The following is a 12,251-nucleotide window of genomic DNA, read 5'->3' as shown; positions in this document are numbered from 1 at the left end:
ATACGTGTTCCAAGTCCTGGCTGTCGGTCGTCTCCTAACTCGTCTCCCGGTCAGTGCTGCAGCCACACTGACACTTCAGGACTGGAAGTCAGAGATCCCATCGTGACTCAGTGGAGACGAACCCGACTAGCATCCACGAGGACGCAGGTTCGATCCCTGGCCTCACTCAGTGCGTTAAGGATCCGGCATTGCTGTGGGACGTGGTGTGGGTTGCGGTGGCTGTGGTGTAGGCCGGACCCTCATGGATACCAGTTGGGTTGGTTTCCACTGTGCGACACTGGGGATTCCCTGTTTTATTAATTTTTGTGCTGTCCTGTTTGGTGGTCAGTGAGATATGTGGGAAGTTTTCAACCATTATTTCTTCGCGTAATTTTTTTCCTTGCACTAATCTTTTCCTCAGCTCCGGGGATCCTGTGACACAGTGCTCAAACTGTCTCTTTTGTTATTTTTTACCTTTTTCCTCTCGGTTCCTTATTTCTGTTGATCTATCTTCAAGTTTCCCTATTTTTTCCTTCTTTCATCTCCATTCTGGTTTTAGGCCCTGCCAGGAGTTTTAAATTTCAGGGCTTTTTTTTTTTTTTTTCAATTCTTAAATTTCCATTAGGTTCTTTAAAATTATTTCTGTTCCTTTGCTGAGAACTTATGCCTTTCCATTCATTTTGAATACATTTACCTTTGCATCAAAGGGCTTAGTTTAAATAGGCGCTTTGTCTTAGATAGGAATGGAGTTCCCGTTGTGGTGCAGAGGAAACAAATCTTTTTCTTTTTTTATCTTTTTGTCTTTTCTAGGGCTGCACCCACGGCATACGGCATACGTAGGTTCCCAGGCTAGGGGTCTAATCAGAGCTGTAGCCACTGGCCTACACCAGAGCCCCAGCAATGCGGGATCCACGACCTACACCACAGCTCACGGCAACACCAGATTCTTAACCCACTAAGCGAGGCCAGGGATTGAACCTGCATCCTCATGGTTCCTACTCAGATTCATTAACCACTGAGCCACGACAGGAACTCCAGGAAACGAATCTGACTAGGAACCATGAGGTTGCAGGTTTGATCCTTGACCTTGCTCAGGGGGTTCTGGCATTGCATGAGCTGTGGTGCAGGTTACAGACGCGGCTCGGATCCTCTGTTACTGTGGCTGTGGCGTAGGCCAGCAGCTACAACTCTGATTTGACCCCTCGCCAGGGAACCTTTATGTGCTGGGGGTCTGCCCTAAAAACCCTAAAAAGCGAAATAAATAAATAAATAAATATAATTTAATAAATAAAATATAAAAGTCTTAGGAATTCCCAGCGTGGTGCAGTGGGTGAAGGATCCAGCATTGCCGCAGCTGTGGTGTAAGCTCCAGCTGTGGCTCAGATTCAGTCCCTGGCGCAGGAACTTCTAATGTCTCAGGCGCGGCTGAAAGAGAAACATAAAAAGTTTTAGACAGTTCCCGCACCTGGGTACCCCCAGGTTGGTATCTATTGATGGGCCTTTCTCTTGAGAATTGGTCAGTTTTCCTGTTTCTTTGTACGTGGAGTCATCTTCGATTGTGTCCTGGACGTTTTGAATGTGGGTTGTTCCGGGTCTGAGTCCCGTTCGGACCCGTGGAACGTGTGCTGTCTGGGCTGTGTTAGCGGCAGCTGCCCTGGAACAGCTCCCATGGCAAGTTCTGCTCTGTATCTGTGGGTGGCGGTTGCAACCTAGGTTCAGTGTCCAGGCTTTGCTGTGATGCTTGCGTCTGGGCTGTGCATGCACAGAGGGGACAGGAGCCCAAGCCTGGCATGGATTCACTTCCAGAGTCAGGAGTCTCTTCTCCAGCCCTGTGCTTTCCACGCTTCTCTCCACACGTTCCGGCCCGTATGGTGCTTGGCCAGAAAGATGGGGTTTTCACAGAGTTCCAGCTGCTCCCTTGCTCTGGGACGGGGGCTGCCCTTGGGCACAGCCAAGAGGAAAAAGGAGAGCGAGAAATGGGGAACCTCCCTGTGCGCACTCTTCAGAGCTCAGGGCACCTTTCTCCAAGTCCTCTGCCCAGAAAGACAGAATTTCTGCAGGGGTTTAGACCTCTGGGGGCGCATGGGGCGGTTCTGCGCCGGGACTGGCCTCCGGTCAAAGCCACAGGAGAACCTAAGATGCAAAACCCTCCCAAGCCGGGAGGGCCCTTCTCTAGGCTCATGCCCCCCCTCGTCTGCCTCCTCCGGTTTATCTGCAGAGCTTCTGGGAGCCCTGCGTTTTGTCCTTAGTGGGAGAGACGGGCTGTTGGGGGCGTCTCCACCTTGGCCAGTGTCAGGAAGTGCCCTTCGTAAGAACAGAGGTTCATTTTATGTTTGGGTCAATGCCGAATCCCCGGAACCTGAGGCAGGGTCTGCCGCACGTGGGAGTTAAATAAATATTGAACGAATGAAAGAGGCAGCAGGGGTTCAAGAAGTTAAATGTCCCTCAGGTCAAAGAGCCAGGACCGTAACTTTTTGTCTGTTTTTTTTTTTTCTCTTTTTTGGCTGCCCCACTGCTTAAGGAGTTAGCTCCCAGGCCAAGGATCAGATCTGAGCCACACTTGCAACCTCTGCTGCAGCTGCGGCAATGCCAGGTCCTTTAACCCACTGTGCCTGGCTGGGGATTGAACCTGTGTCATGGTGTTGTGCAGGCTTTGCCTTTTCCCGTGGGTGGGTTAAGAACCCGACTTGGATCCCTGGCCTCGCTCAGTGGGTTAAGGATCTGGCATTACCGTGTGCTGTGGTGTAGGTCACAGATGTGGCTCGGATCCCATGTTGCTGTGGCTGTGGTGTAAGCCGGCAGCTGCACCTTCGATTCCAATCCCTAGCCTGGGAACTTCCATATGCCGCGGGTGTGGCCCTAAGAGGCAAACAAAAAAATAAAATACAGTGCAAGGTGTTCTGCCACATCCCCCAGTGGGAAGCCTGGGGCTTGGGTGAGAAGGAGAGACCTGTGCTGAGTCTAAATAACCTGCCTTCCTTGCTAGATAACACCGCAATTTATTTCCCAAACCTCAATTTCCTTATCTGGAAAATGGGACTAACAAGAGCACTTACCTCCTAGGCTTGGGGGAGGGGGTTCCAGTAAGATCTGGTGGGTCTTCCTACCAGCTTTATCTTAAAAGAATGAGAAGTATTTTCTAAAGGACCAACCTGGTTCCAGAGGGTGGGGATTGCTGCTGATTTTTGGAAGGAGGCTCGAAGCTGAGAGGTGCCCCCGCCCTGAGCCTGGAGGGCTGTAGACCAGGTGGCAGAGCCTAGCATGAGTCTTGGTGGCAGGATCTCCAGCAGAGTGGCTCCTGGGTGTTGGGTGTCTTGGTTGCCACCTCACAGCCTCAGCAGAGAATTGGGAACCTTGTTGGGCCAGAGGGGACTGACTGGTGACAGTGTGAGCAGGGGCGCAGACTCCCCACCTCACCTCCCAGCCCTGGACCAGCCCAGGCTGCTTTGTCAGCACTGTGGCCCAAACTCAACAGCCTGAAAGACAAAAACAAAAACAACAGAAAAACGTGAAATTTTTAAATTTAATTTAATTTAATTTTATTTTTGTCTTTTGTTGTTGTTGTTGTTGCTATTTCTTGTTTCTTGGGCCGCTCCCGCGGCATATGGAGGTTCCCAGGCTAGGGGTCGAATTGGAGCTGTAGCCACCGGCCTATGCCAGAGCCACAGCAACATGGGATCCGAGCCGCGTCTGCAACCTACACCACAGCTCACGGCACCGCCGGATCGTTAACCCACTGAGCAAGGGCAGGGACCGAACCCGCAACCTCATGGTTCCTAGTTGGATTCGTTAACCACTGCGCCACGACGGGAACTCCTTTTTTTTTATTTTTTTATTTTTTTTTTTATTTTAGAAAAACGTGAAATTGAATTTCATCTTAGCCAAGTGAGTGGACGCTTATCAGATTTATTGTGATTTGGTTCATTGACTGATGAATGGATTGAGAAGATGTGGTACATATACACAATGGAATACTACTCAGCCATAAAAAAGAACAAAATAATGCCATTTGCAGCAACATGGATGGAACTAGCGACTCTCATACTAAGTGAAGTAAGTCAGAGAAAGACAAATATCTTATGATATCGCTTATATCTGGAATCTAATATACAGCACAAATGAATCTTTCCACAGAAAAGAAAATCACAGACTTGGAGAACAGACTTGTGGCTGCCAAGGGGGTGGGGGAGGGAGTGGAACAGACTGAGAATCTGGGGTTAATAGATGCAAACGATTGCCTTTGGGACGGATAAGCAATGAGATCCTGCTGTATAGCACAGGGAACAATATCTAGTCACTAGTGATGGAACATGATGGAGAATAATGAGAGAAAAAGAATATGTGTCACTGGGTCACTTTGCTGTGCAATAGAAAATTGACAGAACACTGTGAACCAACTATAATGAAAATAAAAATCATTAAAAAAATAAAATGACTGGAGTTCCCGTCGTGGTGCAGCAGAAACAAATCCGACTAGGAACCATGAGGTTGTGGGTTCGATCCCTGGCCTCACTCAGTGGGTTAAGGATCTGATGTTGCCGTGAGCTGTAGTGTAGGTAGCAGACAAGGCTCAGATAGGTCGTTGCTGTGGCTGTGGTGGAGGCCGGCAGCTGTGGCTCTGATTCAACCCCTAGCCTGGGGACTTCCATATGACGCAGATGTGGCCTTAAAAAAGACGAAATAAATAAGTAAATAAAGGATATAGTTGAAGTGCGTGTTGTGCTACTCTATACCATAGAGCAAAGCGACGCAGTTATACGTATATACACACATTCTTTTTTAAAAATATTATTTTCGGGAGTTCCCGTTGTGGGTCAGTGGTAACGAATCCAGCTAGTATCCATGAGGATGCAGGTTCCATCCCTGGCCTTGCTCAGTGAGTTGGGGATCCAGCATTGCTGTGAGCTGTGGTGTAGGTTGCAGACGAGGCTCAGATCTGGTGTTGCTGTGGCTGTGGTGTAGGCCGGCCGCTGTAGACCTGGAAACTTCCATATGCCTCAGGCTCGGCCCTAAAAATATGTATATGTTTTTTTTTTCGTCATGGTCTGTCCCAGCAGATTGGATATAGTTTCCCGTGCTGTGCAGTAGGACTTCATTTCCTAGCCCCTCCAAATGTAATAGTTTGCATCTGCTGACCTCCCAAATCCCTCTCCGTCCCAGTCCCTCCCCCCTTGGCAACCGCAAGTCTGTTCTCCATGTCTGTGAGTCTGTTTCTGTTTGGTAGATAGGTTCGTTGGTGTCGTATTTTAGGTTCCACATGTAAGTGACATCATGTGGTATTTGTCTTTATCATTTTGACTTATTTCACTTAGTATGAGAATCTCTAGTTGCACCCATGTTTCTGCAAATGGCACTCTTTGGGGTTTTTATGGTTGAGGAGTATTCCATTGTGTATATATACCACATCTTCTTTTTTTTTTTTTTTTTTGTCTTTGTTTTTTTAGAGCTGCCCCCATAGCATATGGAGGTTCCCAGGCTAGGGATCCAATTGGAGCTGTGGCTCCCGGCCTACGCCACAGCCACAGCAACGTAGGATCTGAGCCATGTCTGTGACCTACACCGCAGCTCATGGCAATGCCGGACCCTTAGCCCACTGAGTGAGGTCAGGGATCGAACTCGCAACCTCATGCTTCCCAGTTGGATTCGTTTCTGCTGCGCCACGGCGGGAACTCCTGTACCACGTCTTCTTAATCCGATCATCTGTTGATGGACATTTGGGTTGTTTCCATGTCTTGGCTCTTGTGAATAGTATTGCAGTGAACATGTGGTGTGTGGATCTTTTTGAATTATGGTTTAATCTGGATATATGCCCAGGAGTGGGACTGCCGGGGCCGGATGGTGGTTCTATGTTTAGTTTTCTGAAGACCCTCCATGCTGTTTTCCAGAGTGGTTGTAGCAACTTAGATTCCCACAAGCAGTGCGGGAGGGTTCCCTTCTCTCCACACCCTCCCCAGCATTTGTTATTCGTGGACTTATTAACGGTGGCCATTCTGACGGGTGGCAGGTGCTATCTCGCGGTAGTTTTGGTGTGCATGTCTCTAGTAATCAGTAATGGGGGGCATCTTTTCATGTGCCTGCTGGCCTCTGATGGCCCGATTTTGGATATACGTACCAGCCCGCCTGCACTCACGGTTGTGGGTGAGAGGCACACTTGCTCCCGGCCGAGGCTGCGGAAGACTGACCCGAGAGCCATCCTGAGGGCCACAGCCGCGAGGTGTTAGCGAAGATGCAGGATGGCCCCCATGTCGCGTGTCCTTGTCGGTGGTCCACGTGGGAAATGATGCCTCGGGTCTAACACAGGGCGGAAAGGAGGCCAGTGAAAGAGGGAAGGGAGGCGGGGAGAGGTCTTCCTATTGGTCCTCCGGGGAGTGGACAGCAGCCCCACTGCTGTGTCTAAAGTGCTGCGAGATGGGGAGCCCCGGATCGAGGGGACGTGCCGTCTGCCAGACTCCGAACCCGCGTCTGCAGACGGCTGGAGCGCGCGTGGCCAGAGGGGCTTCAAGGCGTCCAGGAGGCCGTGGCCCGGTCAGGATGCAGGGCGTCTCCTTGTCTCAGAGGTTATCCTCGCCGTGGCCGGGTGCTGCTGACCTGGGCGAGGAGGAATCCAAATGGTGCGGAAAGAAAATAAACGAAAACAACGCAGATTAGGAGGAAACTGAGAAACAGCAGGGTACAGTTCGAGTTTCTGTTTGCAGCATTGCTTGCGTGTGTGTTCGTTTGGAGAAGAGCGGGGTTTTCACAACAGATTTGCATCTTCTTCCTGCCTTTTCTATCAAGTTAGACGGAACGGGACCTCAGTGGGCAGAATCATAGATGCTGCCTGTTCTTAGACCCTGGCCCTCAGGGAGCTGGAATTCCACTCACGTATGATTCTCATTGTTGAAACACCTGAAACCGTATGGAAATGGCATTAAATTTTATGTTTCTCATGCCCTTGTCTTTCTTTACAGATGTATGATTTTACTGTATATATAGAAGACATTTTATTTTATGTAATATCATATCAGTAAGAACATTTATGAATAACAACTTATATGCTTATTACAGTATTTCTAGTATTTAAGATACATTTATAAAGTATATATAGAGAAAGTGCTATTATAGTAAATATATAGTATAGAGAAAGAACCATGAGGTTAAATATAATACAGTAAAATACAGAGTAAATATATTTGTATATAAATTTGTAGATATACATATTAATATTGTATAGTATAAAATCCTATACGCAGTAAAATTATAAATCCATAAATAAAGACGAAGACATGGTAAACATAAAATAGATATATTTAGTGTGTATAGTATGAAAATACATATTTAGTGGGAGTTCATGTTGTGGCTCAGTGGTAACGGACCTGACTAGTATCCATGAGGATGTGGGTTTGACCCCTGGCCCCGCTCAGTGGGTTAAGGATCTGGCGTTGCAGCAAGCTGTCGTGTAGTTAGCAATGTGGCTCGGATCCTGTGTGGCTGTGGCTGTGGTGTAGGCCGGCAGCTGTCGCTCCGATTGAACCCCTCGCCTGGGAACTTCCATATGCCTCAGGTGCAGCCCTAAAAAGTGAAAAGCAAGAGCAAAACTAAAAAAGCCACCATATTTCGTATACAGATTTACAGTAATGCATATTCCCAAACAACATAATGCATGTTCGTGAGCCTTCTTCGTAGGTACAACTGTGGGGATTTGCACTTTTTTCCCATTATGTTTCTAAGATTATTCATTTTCATGTACGAAGCTCTATAGCTCATTCATTTTCTCTGCTGAATAGCATTCCGCTGTGGACTCCACCCCAGTTTCTTTTTCTTTTTTTTTTGTCTTTTTGTTGTTGTTGTTGTTGCTATTTCTTTGGGCCGCTCCCGAGGCATATGGAGGTTCCCAGGCTAGGGGTCCAATTGGAGCTGTAGCTGCCAGCCTACACCACAGCCACAGCAACGTAGGATCCAAGCCACGTCTGTGACCTACAGCACAGCCACGGCAACGCCGGATCCTTAACCCACTGAGCGAGGCCAGGGATCAAACCCTCAACCTCATGGTTCCTAGTCGGATTCATTTCCGCTGTGCCAGACAGCGTCACCTTCTGGAGAGGACACATTTGAGCTGAGACCTGGGCAGCGGGCCTGGGGCTGCGTGGGCAGATGGGCGCCAGGAGGAGGGGTTTCGCTGGATCGCGGGAAGAATTCGGGTCTGTGGAAAACCAAGTCGCCTGCAGGTGGCGCCCTGGGCCCACCCTTTCAGTCCATCCCCTGGGGCTGCTTCTTCATGCCTTTGCCTTTTCGAATTCCTGACTTAGGGGAAGCCCAGGAAGCACCTTTCTCTCTGATGAATTTCTCAGTCACTTAACCTGAATGTTGCGTCTGAACAGGGCTGAGAAACAGAGGGACTCCACAGGTCCAATATGGTCCAAATCCCCCGAACCTCCTCCCCTGCCTTGCCCAGGCCCACCTGGGCCTTCCCGCAGGGCTCACTCATCCTCAGTGTTCACCCTCTTCAGACGGGGCTGTGTCAGGACTCAGCCCCTGCTTAGCTGCAGGGGCTCCTGGGTGAGTTGTTCACCTTCTCTGAGCTGCTTCCTCCCAGTGAACGAGGGCCGTAACCCTGACTTTGGAACAAGGTCGGGGGCCGTGGAGCGGGCAGGGTCTCTGCCTCGGTCCTGGCTGTGCCCCGCGGTAACTGAGCCCAGGGGCCAGGCACGGTTGTTAGGACCCGCTTAGTCCCCAGGACAACCCCAGAGACAGGGACGCTGGTCTCTTGCGGGGGGTGGGCTGGAGGTGTTCGGGTCAGCCCTGAGGCCAGAGGCCGAGCTCCACCTGATTGTGGTGGGCCACCTCCCTTTTTAATTTTTTTATACTTCTTTTTCTTTTTTTTTTTTGTCTTTTTGCCTTTTCTAGGGCCGCTCCCTCGGCATATGGAGGTTCCCAGGCTAGGGGTCAAATCGGAGCTGCAGCCACTGGCCTACGCCAGAGCCGCAGCAACGCGGGATCCGAGCCGCATCTGCGAACCTACACCACAGCTCATGACAACGCCGGATCGTTTAACCCACTGAGCAAGGCCAGGGATCGAACCCGCAACCTCATGGTTCCTAGTCGGATTCGTTAACCACTGCGCCACGACGGGAACTCCCTTATTTTTCTTTTTTAGGGCCTCACCTACAGCGTATGGAGGGTCCCAGGCTAGGGGTCGAATCAGAGCTGCAGCTGCCAGCCTCCACCACAGCCACAGCCACACCAGATCCGAGCTGCATCTGCGACCTACAGCACAGCTCGCGGCAAGGCTGGTTCCTTAACCCCTTGAGCCGGGCCAGGGATTGAACCCTCGTCCTCATGGATGCTGTTCAGGTTCTTTTTAGCGGTGTCACAGGGAGAGTCCCCATCTCCCTTTTTTAGAGACGAATGCCCTCCCTGGAGTCCTTCCTGGAAAGGGGTGATGAGATTGGAAAGTGATGCTCTCTGGGTCCATCAGCAGGAGGGAAGACTTGGGGTGAAGAAAAGTACTTCTCTGGGACGGTGTCACCCCCTCCTTGGCCGGTGTATCTGTAATGATCAAGCGTGCTTAGGGGGTTATGGTTCTGGCGTTGCCGTGAGCTGTGCTGTAGGTCACAGACAGGGCTCGGATCTGGCGTGGCTGTGGCTCTTCTGTCGGCCGGCAGCTGTGGCTCTGATGAGACCCCTAGCCTGGGAATCTCCATATGCTATAGGTGCGGCCCTAAAAGGACAAAAGACAAAAAATAAAAATAAAAAACAAAGAGTGCTTAGATTGGAGTTCCTGTCATGGCTCAGCGGAAAGGAATACGACTAGCATCCGTCAAGACACAGGTTCTGTCCCTGGCCTCGCTTGGGGGGTTAAGGATCCGGCATTGCCGCTGCAGCTCTCATTCAACCCCTAGCCTGGGAACTAAAGCAAAAAAAGAAAAAAAAAAAAAGAAAGAAAAGAGGGCTGAGATTTATTGAGCACCTCTTATGAGCCAGGCACTGCCTTAGGTACTTTATAAACATTATCTCATTTAATCTTTCAGCATTTTTTAACTTAAAAGTACAGAGTAGTACACAAACACCCATTTACCTATGTCCAGATTTTTAAATGTGCATATTTTGCCATATTTTCTCCAGTATTTTTCTTTTTAAGGGAAAAAAATTCCAAGTCTCTCTTTCTTTTTTTTTTTTTTTTTGCTTTTTAGGGCTGCAATAGCAGCACATGGAGGTTCCCAGGCGAGGGGAGGGGTCCAGTGGGAGCTACAGCTGCTGGCCTAAACCAGAGCCACAGCAGCCCCAGATCTGAGCCGCATCTGTGACCTACATCACAACCCATGACAACGCTGGATCTTAACCCACTGAGCGAGGCCAGGGATTGAACCCACAACCTCATGGCTTCTACTTGGATATATTTCCACTGCACCACAACGGGAACTCCAAATTCCAAGTTTCTTGATCTCTCCTAAATTTCGTTGTTTTTTTTTTTTTTTTCCGGTCTTTTTGCCTCTTCTAGGGCTGTACCTGCGGCATCTGGAGGTTCCCAGGCTAGGGGTCTAATCAGAGCTACAGCTGCCGGCCTACACCACCGCCACAGCCACAGCAATGTGAGATCTGAGCCGCATCTGTGACCCACATGACAGCTCATGGCAACGCTGGCTCCTTAACCCACTGAGGAAGGCCAGGGATCAAACCTGCCAACTCATGGTTCCTAGTCAGATCGTTAGCCACTGAGCCACGCCGGGGACTCCTCTCCTAAATGTCATCTTCTGCCCCTCCTCAGAAGAAGCTTGGTGTATCTATAAATGATACATACATTGTTTGATATCTTTTAATGAATTCTTTATTGATTTAGTTGTGGATTCGCATGCAGTTGTAAGAAATTGAACACTTTGGCCAGTTTCCCCTCGTGATGCAAAGTGGTGTGGTGTCCCAGCCAGGGTGTAGACGTGGACACACACGTCCTCTGTCTTGCCCGTCCTCAGGTGTGTTTGTGTGTCACGTCTTTCAGTGGACACCACTGCTTCACCACATGCATATCCTTCTGCAGCGTCCTTTTTCACCCAAAATGATATTTTCAAGCTCCGTCCGTGTCGGGAGGACATTCTGTTCTAGTTCCTACATTGTGTGAATTCACAGCAATTGATGATTCATTTCGCATCGACCTCCAAGTAGGTTTTGGCTCTTGCGGTTGGTGTTGGTGTTATAAATAGTGCTGCCATGAAGACACTTGTGCTTGTCACCCCCGGCTGTAGTTGAGAGAATGTGACGAGAGGTGAGATTTCCGGGTCGTGAGGTAGCTGCGTTCCGGCTATTAGACATTAACGAAGTGTCCTCCAATTCGTACGCCTTCCAGCCGCGCGCGGGTGCTTCTGTTCTCATGTCCTGTACGTGAAAGCCTCTCTCCCTCACTGTTGTTTGAATTCGCATTTCCCCAATGTAAGTAGATTTCCGATTTAAGCAGAAAAGGAAATTATTAAAAGCAGCTAAAACTGGAGTTCCCACGTGGCTCAGTGGTCAGTGCACCCAACTAGCATCCATGAGGACGTGGGTTCGATCCCTGGCCTCGCTCCGTGGGATAAGGATCCGGCGCTGCTGTGAGCTGTGGTGTGGGTCACAGACATGGCTTGGATCTGGCGTGGCTGTGGCTGTGGCTGTGGCTATGGCTGTGGCTACAGCTCCAATTCGACCCCTAGCCTGGGAACCTCCATATGCCACGGGTGTGGCCCTCAAAGGACAAAGAGATGAAAAATGAATGAATGAATGAATAAATGAGCGAAAGAAGCTAGAACCTCCAGGAGGGTGGGAGACCAGGCTCAAAGACGGAAACGTGCAGGTGGTACCAGGATCTGGCGGCAAGAGCAGAGTGAAGACAACACGGGGTCCAGGTATGAGCGCTCGCACCCCAGCACCACTGACAGCAGCCCCCGCCCCGTCCCCTGCCCGGGTGCTGGTGGGAGCCCGTAGCCTCCACACCCCTTGGGCACGAGTTATCGCCGATGTGGAGGCTGCTCTGCTTGGGACCCCGACTTCACATCAGCCCGGCTGTCCAGCTGGGACTGAGTGTCTGGCATGTGGCCCTCCGTGGTGGGACGAAACGGTCAAAGGAGAGAAGTCCTCAAACACCGAAAGCACGGTTCAGGGGCGGAATGGCCAAAAAATGACCGACGTCCGGTGTGTGTAATTGACAGTAAGCTGAACGTCTGGCGTGTGATCTTGAGCCACTTGCACTGAGTCGTGGGTACATGTCCTTCGCCTCCTCTGGGTGGCTCGTCTCTTCCGTATGGAAGTCAATGAGTTCTTTATAA

This window comes from Phacochoerus africanus, chromosome 5 (genome assembly GCF_016906955.1).
Source record: "Phacochoerus africanus isolate WHEZ1 chromosome 5, ROS_Pafr_v1, whole genome shotgun sequence".
NCBI lineage: Eukaryota > Metazoa > Chordata > Mammalia > Artiodactyla > Suidae > Phacochoerus > Phacochoerus africanus.
The sequence above is the reverse complement of the archived record's forward strand: the minus strand, read 5'-3'. Positions refer to the sequence as shown.